General features: G+C 41.5%; 3 long non-coding RNA genes across 3 annotated transcripts in view; 1 reads left to right on the top strand and 2 right to left on the bottom strand.

Annotated features, from left to right (window-relative positions):
* LOC134911835 (uncharacterized) overlaps positions 1-13,193 on the top strand; it is a 143,970-nt gene that overhangs the window by 73,591 nt on the left and 57,186 nt on the right. The gene's annotated exons all lie outside the window — the stretch shown is intronic.
* LOC134911834 (uncharacterized) lies at positions 7,305-7,880 on the bottom strand. The gene is made up of 3 exons (XR_010176882.1): positions 7,817-7,880; positions 7,625-7,743; positions 7,305-7,396 (listed from the first exon to the last, which is right to left on the bottom strand). It is a non-coding gene; the product is annotated as an uncharacterized LOC134911834 (long non-coding RNA).
* LOC134911833 (uncharacterized) lies at positions 11,474-13,011 on the bottom strand. Its single transcript, XR_010176881.1, has 3 exons — positions 12,948-13,011; positions 12,756-12,874; positions 11,474-12,527 (listed from the first exon to the last, which is right to left on the bottom strand). It is a non-coding gene; the product is annotated as an uncharacterized LOC134911833 (long non-coding RNA).

The following is a 13,193-nucleotide window of genomic DNA, read 5'->3' as shown; positions in this document are numbered from 1 at the left end:
ATTAAAGACCAGGGCCAATATTTACTAATATTCGTGTTTGATTCGGTTTGTGTAGTGTTTAAACTCGTTTTGTATAGGGTGCATTTTCATGCAACTTTTTGAATCCATATACGCAAAGTTACGAAGCAGTCGACTTTATGCTTTTCGAGTTTTCCGATGTCGATGCCAGTCGTTTTTTTTTGGCACATTTACGGCCGTCATTGTCGTTTGCGTACGTGTTTTTGTTGGATTAGCAGTTTTTTTTCCTAAGTTAAACGCTGCAGGTTTTTTTTTTCCTGCGGCCGCATTTTCACTTTCAGTTTCGGTTTTCATTCCCGTTCGGGATTGGTTGTGTTTCAGATGGTAGGAGTGTCTGTGCGCAACCATATAAATACGCCCCAAACCGTCCGCACCTCGTGGGTTTAGTTAGTGGTAAGGAGGAGGGAGGTTGTGCTGTGGAGGTAGGTGAATTTGTGGTTTGTTGAGGAGTGTTGGTAGCGATTTCTGAGTGTGGTATTGTGTTTGAAAGTCGTCTTGTCATTCTTGTTGTCTTGTATTTTGTGGTTTTGTCTCATTTTTAGTCCAAGTTATTTTTCTTTATAGTCCCTTGTCAGTGTTTGTGTGGGTGTGTGTGTGTGTGTGTGTGTGTGTGTGTGTGTGTGTGTGTGTGAGTTGTGTAGTGGTAGTGGAGGAGTGTGTTGTTTGTCTTTTTTTTTCCTGTGTTAACTGTGTAGACACACAATTATGTGTGACTCAGAGGTGGAGGGTGTGAGTGAGGGGGAGGAGGTCGGTCATGTGGAGGAGGTGAGTGTTAGTGAGGTTAGTGAGGTGGAGGAGGTGGGTGAGGTTGCTGCAGCAGCCTCAAGTGACAGTGACAGTCAGAGTGCTCCGCAGCCACGCACCACTACTAAGACTGGGCGGAATGTTAAGTTTAGTTTTGCAGAAAATGTGGCATTGGTGCGTGAGCTGATGAAGTATCAGAGGCAGCTATTTGGCCCTGAGTCTGCCAAGGTGCCAACACGGAGGAAGACGGTGTTGTGGTCGAAAGTAGTTGCTGCTGTCAATAGTGAGGGGGTGGTCAAGCGGACGGAGGACACATGCCGCAAACGGTACTATGACATAAAGCGACGTGTCAAGTCCAAAATGGCCAAGGAGGCCAAGTCTGCTCGGAAAACCGGTGGTGGGCAGCCCTATATAGCAAGTTATCTGGAGTATGAGGAGCCCATGCGGAGTGTAATACCTCCTAAAGTTGTCTCTACAACGCATGTCCGGGATTCAGATAGGCCAAGGAAGAATGGTGAGCATGTGTTTTTTTTTTGTGTTAAAATGTTTTATTTGGTAATCTGTGTCATGTGACGTTGCATATTACTCCCATCTTCAAGTGTGTGTCTGCAAATTCATTGTTTTGGGTCATGTGTTAGCTAAAAGCCAATGTAACATCTTACTTTATTGTATGTCATGTGTTTTTCAAACAGATATTTTGCATGTGTAGTTTGGACTTGGTGTGTCTCTGATTTGTCCTGCAATAATGTGTTCCTTTTGGGGTTTTTTATTTTTAAAACATTATGACTATGTTTTATATATGTGTTCCATGTTTTTTTTAAGTTAACAAATTCGTTGTCATGTTAGAGGCTGGAGTACTGGAAAGTTGTTTTTAAACCACTTACATGTGTAATGTCATCTTTAGAGAATGTTATTGTTTTTTTTTTTTTTTTTTTGGCTTGTATTTGTACCGTGACACCATACTGCATATTTTTTTGCAAAAAAATTAGTTTTTAAAAAATTTTGGACATATACTGGTAATGTGTCTTTGGAGTGCCACATCACAGAGCAAATTAGATATTGCATCTGTAATATTTTTAAAATCAATACAAAATGAAGTTGTCTTTTTAAAAAAAACAAAACAAAACCTTTCCTTGAACTTGTGGCCTATGTCAGTGTCCTGTACATGTTTGGCTGTCTTGATGTTGCCATAGTGCATATGTGTTTTGGTTGTTTTTTGTGTTTAATTTTTGGCTTTCTGGTCCTTATGTTTGTTTGAATTCAAAACCAAGCATTTCTAAATGTAAAACTGTTTATAAGCATAATGGGTGGATGTATACACAATAGCATGATTTATGAATTTATCTCATTTTATACAGTGTCTGAAAAAAGCAGTACTACTCGTCGGCCAGTAAATCCTAACACATCTGATGATGATGACGCTGCGGAAGCAGGTAAAGTGTCCATTGTAGTATAGGGTATGCTTGTAAAGGAATGGCCATAACAAAATTGCACTTTCATTAAAAGGTCCATCATAAGAAGTATGGAGCAGCAGAAGTGGCTCTTCTGGAAGACATCACCACAAGAAACCTGTGGCGGAAAAGAAAGCAAGGTCGTCTGTCCCGGCACAAACACAGCAGGCTACCCCGCCACGAAGATTATCGTCCGTATGTTCGGTGCCCCCACTCCAAATTATGGACACACCTCCAAGATGTCATCCACACTCCCCTCATCTTGATTGTGAGTATCAAACTGGAATCAAAGTGAAAAATGTCAGAACATAATCATAATCAGTCATAACCGCATTAAGTCAAAACACTTCCAAAACAAAAATACTTACCGCAGTAAGTTAAAGCTGAAATGGAATCCAAACTAAATGTCCTAGTCCACATCCAGTAAAGATATGTATGTCCACTTGAGTCATACAGTATGACATTGGGTATAAGATGCTGCAACAAAAAAGCATGTTTTTTTTTTTTTGTGAAAAGTTTTTTTTGTTCTGAAACTCTCATGTGTGCTTGATGTTACATAGCAAAATACATTCAAAAACATTACTATGTTTGTTGGAACAAAGCTATAAGGTAACACATTATGTATTCCAATATTTTTTTATGGTGGAATATGTGTGAGCTCCAATAAAACTAAAGTGTTTGCTTTCACAATTAAGTAACCAGACACATTTGCCACAAACAGGCATATGTATGCATTTAAGCTATGAGTGATGATGTTGCTAGGCAGAATAGTTGTTAGCAACAGTGAATGACATGTGTTCCATGTGTAGTGTTTTTTTATCATTTCACAAACATATGGATAGCTAACGTAGATATGTTTAATATTTCAGCTTCGAGTCCTGGGACCAGCATCCCTCCGCAACAACACTAACACAGTGACATGGAGGATACAAACATCTTAGAAATGCTGCCATTAATGCAAGGAATGAGCCCCCCAGCACCTGTGAGTACACCACCACAGGAAAGCACACCACCACCACAACACAGCCCAACAACACCAGGAACACAAGGCCCTGATCAGGTGTTTTGGACTATTTGGGCTAGACAGCAGGCCACTAATGAAGATTGCCTGCGTAAGCAGACACAAATGTTTGCAAGCCTACCATCTCACCTCAGAAGAATCTCAAGAAATCTGAGTCGACAAAATGAGCAAACAACCAGAATAGGCAATACCATGGAAGTCATGCATACAGACATTAAATAGGTCATGGGCAACTTACAGCGCATAATGGAAGAACAGCACAGACTAATGGAAGAACAGCACAGACAACAGCAAAGTTATATGAACATTTTTCAAAACAGTCAAAAGATTAATGAAAGTTTAATCAGAATAGTAGACAATCAAAATGCTGCTACACGTGAACTCAATGCCACCCTCACTAACCTGAATGAAACTCTCAGATGCATGCACCAACAGCAAACAACCAGCAGTTCTGGTACGACTACTCCAAATATCACGCCAGTCTCATCACCACCAAGACGGTCCACCAGAGCACGCCAACATGACAGTGCTAAAGGCAAAGGCCAGGACAAGCAGCCACCCAAAAAAACGTAAAAAAACAAGTTAGACATTTGTGATAATTAACACAAAATAGTTTGCAAGTGTTTTTGATGGTTTTCAAAATATCACACTTAGCTCCTTGACCCTTTTTTTAACATCATTAATTATAAGTGGGCCAAAATAATAGAAAAAGATATTACGCATATTTATTCCTTTTCTTTTTTTTTTAGGGTATTGGAAGAGGAAAAAGTTGATGTAGCCACACATACATATTAGCAGGAAGTAAACTGACCACTTGATTTTTTTCTAATCATTACTCTTTCTAGATTCCAATCATTCTCTTTGCCTGCAGATACAATAATTGCCTGCCAGGCTGAATGTCTTTAGCAGGAAGTAAACTGACCACTTGATTTTTTTCTAATCATTACTCTTTCTAGATTCCAATCATTCTCTTTGCCTGCAGACAATCCAAATTACGATGTTAGTGATACATATCTTAGCTATCTTATCTATACAACATTACAAGATGAACTCAATTGAGTGGCGTAAAAAGCTTGTAATGTGTTGGCTTTGTTTTGTTTATAAAACTTAGTCCAAATGAATGTCAGTATTGTTGGGATATGTTTGTGTGTGTTAAAAATTATTAAGCATGTTTTTACACATGATGCATAAACAAACAAATATGTACTTTTACCCTTTAAAAAAAAATGTACAATAATGTATATGTGTGGCAAACTGTGTATTTACTTACACATCATCAAGTTTACAGCATCAAACATGAGTAAAAAAAATATTCAAGATTACAGTAAGTTTGTGAGTCTTAAATATGATGGTGCATCACACATAGGGACACATGTTTTCCTCAAGGCTAACATATTATATGTTGAGGAGTGTTTTTTGGGAACACAGGTTCTCAAACTCGGCCATCAGGAACCCACACAGTGCATGTTTTGCAGGGCTACTCACAGAATCACAAGTGACATAATTAGCTCCACCTGTGAACCTTTTAACATATGTCTGTGAGTAATTCATACACCTGTGCTTCTACTGTGTTACTTGAAAAACATGCACTGTGTGTGGTCCTGAGGGCCGAGTTTGTGAACCTGTGCATTAGGACATTACACACAATGATAAAGTAAAATACTAAATGGTTGATGTTGGCTTGTAAGAAATTAGCACTGCAAGATTTCGAACACTTATCCAGACTTAATGCATGCCACTCATAATCTGTTGTTTTGATATTAAAAAAACACACAATACACATGCAACATTTTTTAAGCATATAGCGAGGGTATGTTTGTATGTGTCAAGGAGACAGACACATTCAGAGTAATGGATTTTGGCAAAAAACACAAAACATCTATTTATGAAGACACAACAAATGAAATAAGCAAACCAAGCTTACCTTAGAAATAGCGATTTATGATCTGTTGCCTAACCTGCCTCCCTACATCAGTACTCCAAGTATCACCAGATGTCTTTAATTCCTCTGCTTGCTGGCTGCTTTCTTCCTCCTCCTCCTCCTCCTATGCAACATGTGGCAGATGTTGTTGCAAACACATGTTATGAAGAAAGCAGCAGCAGAACACAATTTGAGTCACCTTGGAGGGACTATACAACAAAAGTCCACCAGACTTATCCAGACACCGAAACTTAGATTTCAGCACACCAAAACATCTTTCTATCACATTCCGCGTGGACTTATGTGCATTATTGTAATTGTGTTCAGCAGGGGTATCAGGTTGGGACAATGGAGTTAGAAGCCAAGAGTAACAGCCATATCCTCCATCACCTAAAAGACAGATATAGTAACGTGAATCATGTTAAGATACAGCAACACATAAGTAACACACTGTGGGGCAGATGTATTAACCTGTAGAAGGCATAATGAAGTGAAAAACAAGTGATATGTGCAAGGTAAAAAAGGCAGCAGACAATCTGTTCCTAAATGTTAATTTACATATTGGAGCAGATTGGCAGGTGCCTTTATCACCTTGCACAGATCACTGGTTTCTCACTTCCTTATGCCTTCTACAGGTTAATACATCTGCCCCTGTATTTGGACAAAGTATACGCAGGCCTACACATATCAAATTACATACCCAGCAGCCATCCATCTGGCATTTGTCCGTCCTCAAACTTATCAAAGAGGGATGACTGACTGAGGATGAAGGAGTCATGGCAGCCCCCAGGGTAACCAGCAACAACACTCATTATTTTGAGATTTGCATCACAAACCACCTGCACATTTGTGGAGTGTTGAAAATGGCGGTTAGTATATATATGCTGCCTGCCCCTAGGTGGTCTCAGCTGAATGTGTGTGCAATCTATGGCTCCAAGCACATTGGGCATGCCAGCCAGCTCATAGAAATCTACCCTGACGGCATGCCACTGAGACTCCTGGGTAGAGAAGCAGATTGAGGCCTCGATGTGTGGCTTCAAAACAGCCAAAACCTGTGTGAACATTTTAACGAACAATAAACTTGATATTTTAGGACAGAACTGGCCACCGATAAATTAAAACAAACACAAAACAGAAGAGGTTGTTAGGTATACATCACCTGTATTAAGATTCTTGAAAATGAGGGCTGTGAGATTCCTATGACATCCCCAGACACAGCCGGAAAGCTGCCAGTAGCCATAAAGTGCAACACAGCCAGGAGTTTGTGCAGGCCTGAGACAGGGCGAGAGCGTGCTGTCTCAGGGTCTAGGCCCAGTTTGACAAGGTCATACAGACGGAAAATGTTGTTACGATTTAGACGGAACATCTGTATGACCTTATCATCGGACAATGCGTTCAAGTTTAAACTAGAGATGAGCGGGTTCGGTTCCTCTGAATCCGAACCCGCCCGAACTTCAGGTTTCTTACACGGGTCCGAGCAGGCTCGGATCTTCCCGCCTTGCTCGGCTAACCCGAGCGCGCCTGAACGTCATCATCACGCTGTCGGATTCTCGCGAGGCTCGGATTCTATCGCGAGACTCGAATTCTATATAAGGAGCCGCGCGTCGCCGCCATTTTCACACGTGCATTGAGAGTCATAGGGAGAGGACGTGGCTGGCGTCCTCTCCGTTTAGAGAAGAGAGAGACACAGTATTTTGGGGAGCATTATTAGGAGGAGTACTACTATACTGTATACTACTATACTACTTGCTGAAGTGATATTTATAGATTAGATAATAGATAGTGTGACTGTAAGTGTATTATCTGACTTGTGGGGGAGACACTGACAGTGGGGAGCAGTTAGAGTCTGAGAGCAGGACTCAGGAGTACATATAACGTACAGTGCACACTTTTGCTGCCAGAGTCAGTGCCACTCTGCCATTGTTGTGACCACACTGACCACCAGTATAATAATATATTTTGTGATTGTCTGCTTAGGCCTCGGAGTACTAGTTGCAAGTTGCAACGTGACCTGAAGTGACCACCAGTTTAATAATCAATCACCACCAGTTTAATATATATATATATATATATATATACCACAACAACCACCTAGGTGGAAGGTGCACTCACGCCCAGAAATTAGTCTCTGAAGTCACTTGTAAATTCAGTATATTTTTATTCGGGTTCACTGTTGATGCCGTATTTCATCGACGTTTCGGTCCTTATGCGGACCTTTATCAAGATTGGCACTTAAATCACCTATACAATCAGAAACAGTTACAATTAATATGTATAAGAACCCAGATTTATTCAACACCAACACCACCAGTGCCTCCCAGGCCCTGAAGACTGTCACAAAAACCAGAAAACGTATTAAAAAGCTGTTTTTTTATATATGTAAAAAAGAGATACTTGGAAATAATCCACGTGTGATGAAAGAGACACCTCCACCGTTAGGACTATCTGTTTAGATAGGCAAATGATTACCTGGACGGCAAGCCAGATCACTCAGATGTGTGGAATGGCCTTCAAAGTTGGCAACATGCCTGATCACATAATGAAGTTAAAAAGCCTATAACGTAGGGGAAGCTGCAAGGCGTAGTCACCTATTAGATAAATAACAGAGTAACTACACCATAAGAAAATACACTAACAACGTCATTTTGGAAAAGATCATACCTAGTTACATGTAGAAATAGCTCATGGCAGCTTGTGGGCTCTGTACATGTGTCAGACACTCAGTCTGTAAGGAGGCACAACAGGAAAAAATAATCACCAACCGTAATCATGTGTCAGAAGGGAGCTGCAGGAGAACCATACTCACTGCTCAAGTGTCCAGAGCCAAATGGAAGCTGCATAAAGTTCAGCCTCAGCTGAGCACTATTTAAGGATCAACCACAGGAAGTGCCAATTAGGGAGATTAGTATAAACCCAGTCTCTCATTAACTGATCACCTCTCAGATAACTAACTCAGACCAACTGGGAAAAACGTTACAGGGTTCACAGGACAGGCAGTGGCTATCGCTAACGCACGGCTACTTAAATGAGTGTATTTTAACGATTTAGAAGGGCAACTGCCGGAGACGCGTCTTTGGCGTTCCACCGACCGGAACACCATGCGTTCCATTCCGCGGAAGTGGCGCTGGCCGGAAGTCTCTGCGTTCCACTCGCGGAAAGAACCGTAATTAGGCTTATCCACTGGCTAATGTTTAAAGGAGGTGTACAACCTAGAGGGGGGTGTTCTCAGAGAATGAACACTCCCCCAGGTGGAATCATCAATGTACAGGTTCACTCATAGCTCACAGGGACTCGGAGGTATACCGGAGGTCTCCTCACGTATAATCCTGGATTAACCTATGTGTAGCCTGTCAATCACCACAGAAGAAAAAGAGTGCAAATGTAAATAATGATCCATAATATGAAATGTCAAAAATGTCAAAAATGACATAAGAGGGCACCAGATCAAATGACCACAACTCACCCTACGCATACAAACTAACATATATCTGATCAACAAAGACAAATTGAATACTGATGTGAGTGTAATATCTTTATAGTAATACATTGGTATAATGTAGTAAAAGATTTTAAATAATAAAAGGGAATAGTGGGTGGTGTGGTCATTGAAATTGGTGGACCCTCGTGACTAGTATAGGACCTGGGAAGGCTCCGGGAAACAACAGAAAAATATATATAAAAAACATAAGCAAGGACGTATAAATAACTGTCCTTACTTTCTTAATCTCTATACATAAAAAGAACATACAAAAATGAAAAAAATAAAACATAGAACATAGAACATATAAAACACAAATCGAAACCCAGCCTGTATGTGCTGATTGTATCACAGTGCCCTATGTCCCTGAAACATACAAAGTGTGTTCCAAGGTATCCAATCAACTATGGCAAAATAAAATTCTAAAGAAAAATATTAAGGGGGTTGGCCTCATTGAGGCCCTTTGGTGACACTGTATTGAGTTTGTGTATCCAAAAGCTTTCCTTCTGTTTAAGTAACAAGGTGCGATCGCCTCCACTAACAGGTGGCGGCACCCAGTCAATCAGCTGACACTTCAGGGCAGATACTTGATGTCTAACTGACAAAAAGTGCCGTGCTACCGGTTTGTCAGAAAAGCCCACATTGAGGGCCGTGTGTATGGATGACCGATGGTTTGCCATCCTGTCGCGAAAGGGACGCGCGGTTAGTCCGACATAACATAACCCACATGGGCACTTTAGAAGGTAGACGACATGATCCAGTCGACAGTGGAGATGATATCTGATGAAGATTTTTTTCCCTGTGTGTGGGTGATACAAAAAAGGACCAGTGATCATAGATCTGCACGTTGTGCACCCCCCGCAGGAAAAACTGCCAGGTTTGGCTTGCATAAGCTGGATTTGAGATGTGTTCTGTTCAGGGAAAATCGTGGGTCTCATTAGTAATTGCTTTAGGTTGGCCCCTCGTTTGTATGCAACCATAGGAGCAGGTGTTTTAAGAAAAGGCAAACTGTTGTCGGTGGCTATTATTGGCCAATGTTTCCGTAGGGCCTTTCTGGTTGCACTTGTGGAACCATCATACTGAGTGGAACAAATCATCCGATTGTTACGAATGGGGTTTTTAACCTGTTGTCCATGAAAAATGCTGTTCGCTTTATTGAGACAGCGAGTAAGTACACTGCTAGTGTACCCTCGCTCCAGAAAGCGAGAAGTGATCTCGTTACATTGTTGATCTTTGAGTGCTGCGTTGGAATTGATCCTCATGGCTCTGAGGTACTGGGATATGGGCAATCCTTCTTTGAGGGCGGGGGGATGATGGCTGCTAGCATGCAAGGTCAGATTGCGGTCAGTGGGTTTACGGTACAACGAGGTGTCCAGTCGGTCACCATTTCTGGTGATACTGACATCCAGGAAAGTGATGTTAGTGGCCGATACTGTGTATGTGAACTTGATAGGATTATCCAAAGCATTCAATTGGTTCACCATGTCAAGAAACTCAGACTCGGTGCCCTCCCACAGCAAGAAGACGTCATCAATGTACCGTTTAAAGAAGGCAATCTTGTGCCCATACCTAGGTAACAGGTACGTATGTTCATAGTGCGCCATGAACAGATTAGCGTAGGCGGGGGCCAAATTAGACCCCATCGCGGTTCCGGCGATTTGAAGAAAATAATCATTTTTATACATAAAGTGGTTGCACGTAAGAACCAATGAGGTCAGTTCCAACGCAAACTCAGTGGGGTAATCTTTGCAGGGGCTGTTGGAAAGAAATTGACGTATAACATCCAAACCTAAGTGGTGTGGTATAACGGTATAAAGGGACCCCACATCCATAGTGGCCAGAAGAGTGCCTTCACTAAGATGGGTAAATGTCCGTAGATGTGTGAGGAAATCCCAAGTGTCCTTTAAATAGCTATCAGTTTTTAATACCAAAGGCTGTAGGATACTGTCAATAAAGACAGCAATTGGCTGTAACAGAGAGCCTTCCGCGGCAATAATGGGTCTGCCGGGAGGGTGAACTAATGTCTTATGAATTTTGGGCAGAGTGTATAGGATGGGACACCTGGGTGAATTGATGGTCAAATATTTTAATGTGTCTTCACTTATGTAGCCCTGCTCAAAACCTAACTTCAGAAATTGATCGATTTTAGATTTAATTTTAGGAACCGGATTGGTGGTTAATTTCTGATAGGTCATGTCATCTGCTAATTGTCGGTTGATCTCCATGTCATAGTCAGTCCAATCTTGGACGACTATTGCTCCTCCCTTATCCGCCGGGCGGATGACTATATGGGGAGAGTCCTTTAAAGTTTTTAATGCTTTCCTCTCGGCTATGGACAGGTTATCAAACATCCTTTTGGGGGGTGAGCTCTCAGAGTCTCTTTGGACTAACCGTAAATAAGTTTTGATGCTGGGATTGGAGGATGGAGGATCGAATGTCGATTTGGGTCTGAATTGAGGTATCTCTTTGTTAGTGGATTTGTTAGCAAAGAACTCCCGCAGACGGAGGGAGCGGCCAAATTTATACTGATCTATAGTTTGTTGGAATGAATTAATTCTGCATGTGGGGACGAAAGATAAACCTCGGGCAAGAAGTTTAGTTTCCGCTGGACTCAGTTCTACGCTAGATAGATTAAAGACATTGTCACCTACTGTCTCCTCCTCCCTCTTCTCTTGGTACCCCCCTCTCCTCGGGTGCGGTCTGTGCCGCTTCTGAGAACCCTGGAACGGGTAGAGGAGGCCTCTCCTCCTCGATCTAAAAAACGAGTGGAGTCGTTGTTCCCTTCGTAATAATCGGTGTCTGAGGTAGAGGCGGAGGAAACAAATTCATGGGCAAACGGTTGGGCCCTTCGCCTAGTGTATTGTCTATTCTGACGTTCACTAGTATTGTTTCCAAGTAACCAGCGGTATACAGTATGCGTTTGGTAGTCGTTAGTTACAGTGGACAATTTTTTTCGTTTGAAAGAAATTAGATCACGTTTATAAGTGTCCACCTGTGTCTGTAGACGTTCGATCCAATTTTGGGTTTTGTCATTCTGCAGCACGGTGGTGTGAGATTTGATGGTAATATCCACTTCAGTAGATAATTTCTTTAACTCAATGCCAACTTCCTCCACTACCAGGGTCATGAGGTCAAGCGAACATTTGTTCAATACTCCACACCACCGGCTGCAGAAGACAGGGTTGTTTCTACCCAATGTTGGAACGTTAGAGATACGGAAACCCCGGGGGATTTGTTTTCTCCTGAGGTATTCCGACAAAAATTGACCATGTAAAGTCAAATCAACCTCTTTTTGTCTGTGTTTAAGCACTTTGTAAAACAAATCCACAGGGGTTTCGGCTGGTAAGGCCTCAAACTCTAATTTATCGAATAGTAATTTTTCAGTGTCCTCATCCGTAAATGAAACTATACCAGTTTCAGCTTTGGCCAGTAGGCCATCATCCAACAAATATACCCCGCTCTGAGTCATAACACTCTTTAGACTGGAAAACTCAAACAGGTATAGCAATTAGATTAATAACATACTAAACATGACAAACAAAACATGTAAGGTTCCCGGAAATAAAGGTGGTGATCGGTGAGGAAGTCCAATCCGGTATGTTGGATGGGTGTCAGGAAGTAGGAACTGCGTATAGTAGTTCGAACAAATGTAGTCTTGGAAGATCCTGCACTCTCATCAAAAGTAATAACGACGGCGGGTGCTCCTAATGACCTGAGAGGCCACCAATATACCACAACAACCACCTAGGTGGAAGGTGCACTCACGCCCAGAAATTAGTCTCTGAAGTCACTTGTAAATTCAGTATATTTTTATTCGGGTTCACTGTTGATGCCGTATTTCATCGACGTTTCGGTCCTTATGCGGACCTTTATCAAGATTGGCACTTAAATCACCTATACAATCAGAAACAGTTACAATTAATATGTATAAGAACCCAGATTTATTCAACACCAACACCACCAGTGCCTCCCAGGCCCTGAAGACTGTCACAAAAACCAGAAAACGTATTAAAAAGCTGTTTTTTTATATATGTAAAAAAGAGATACTTGGAAATAATCCACGTGTGATGAAAGAGACACCTCCACCGTTAGGACTATCTGTTTAGATAGGCAAATGATTACCTGGACGGCAAGCCAGATCACTCAGATGTGTGGAATGGCCTTCAAAGTTGGCAACATGCCTGATCACATAATGAAGTTAAAAAGCCTATAACGTAGGGGAAGCTGCAAGGCGTAGTCACCTATTAGATAAATAACAGAGTAACTACACCATAAGAAAATACACTAACAACGTCATTTTGGAAAAGATCATACCTAGTTACATGTAGAAATAGCTCATGGCAGCTTGTGGGCTCTGTACATGTGTCAGACACTCAGTCTGTAAGGAGGCACAACAGGAAAAAAGGACAAAGAAAGTAAGGACAGTTATTTATACGTCCTTGCTTATGTTTTTTATATATATTTTTCTGTTGTTTCCCGGAGCCTTCCCAGGTCCTATACTAGTCACGAGGGTCCACCAATTTCAATGACCACACCACCCACTATTCCCTTTTATTATTT

Source organism: Pseudophryne corroboree, chromosome 4 (assembly GCF_028390025.1).
Source record: "Pseudophryne corroboree isolate aPseCor3 chromosome 4, aPseCor3.hap2, whole genome shotgun sequence".
NCBI classification, from domain to species: domain Eukaryota; kingdom Metazoa; phylum Chordata; class Amphibia; order Anura; family Myobatrachidae; genus Pseudophryne; species Pseudophryne corroboree.
Note: the sequence above shows the minus strand (reverse complement) of the source record. Positions and strands in the feature narration are given on the sequence as shown.